Source organism: Mesoplodon densirostris, chromosome 16 (assembly GCF_025265405.1).
Source record: "Mesoplodon densirostris isolate mMesDen1 chromosome 16, mMesDen1 primary haplotype, whole genome shotgun sequence".
Classification (NCBI taxonomy): domain Eukaryota; kingdom Metazoa; phylum Chordata; class Mammalia; order Artiodactyla; family Ziphiidae; genus Mesoplodon; species Mesoplodon densirostris.
The window spans coordinates 43,985,011-43,985,386 of NC_082676.1; positions in this window are offsets into that span (position 1 = coordinate 43,985,011).

A 376-nucleotide genomic window follows, 5' to 3' on the forward strand; every position below is an offset into this window, starting at 1 on the left:
CCGAGGGCAGGGGATTGGAAAATTGAGCCGGGAGGACTCTTGATTCCACCTAGTGAAGGATAAACAAGACTGGGAGATTTCAACAACTGTCTTCTAGACAGCATGTCATAGGGCCACAGTTTCTGGAGAGCCTCTATCTCCCCCGTTTTGTCTACGAGCCCTTCCCCTGTCCCTCAGCACTTATTCTTTAGGCTCTGCCGGCTGGCCCCTCCTTCAGGCTATTTTAGTGCTGCCCAGGGGTTACTTAAGGCTGCAAACCTCTGCTCTAAGGAATTAGATCTCCGAGATCATATCTAGGAAGCAGGGTGAGGGAAAAGGGACCAACTGTCTCCACGAGGCAGCGATGGAAAACAAAGAAGAACCACAGAGCCAGGAA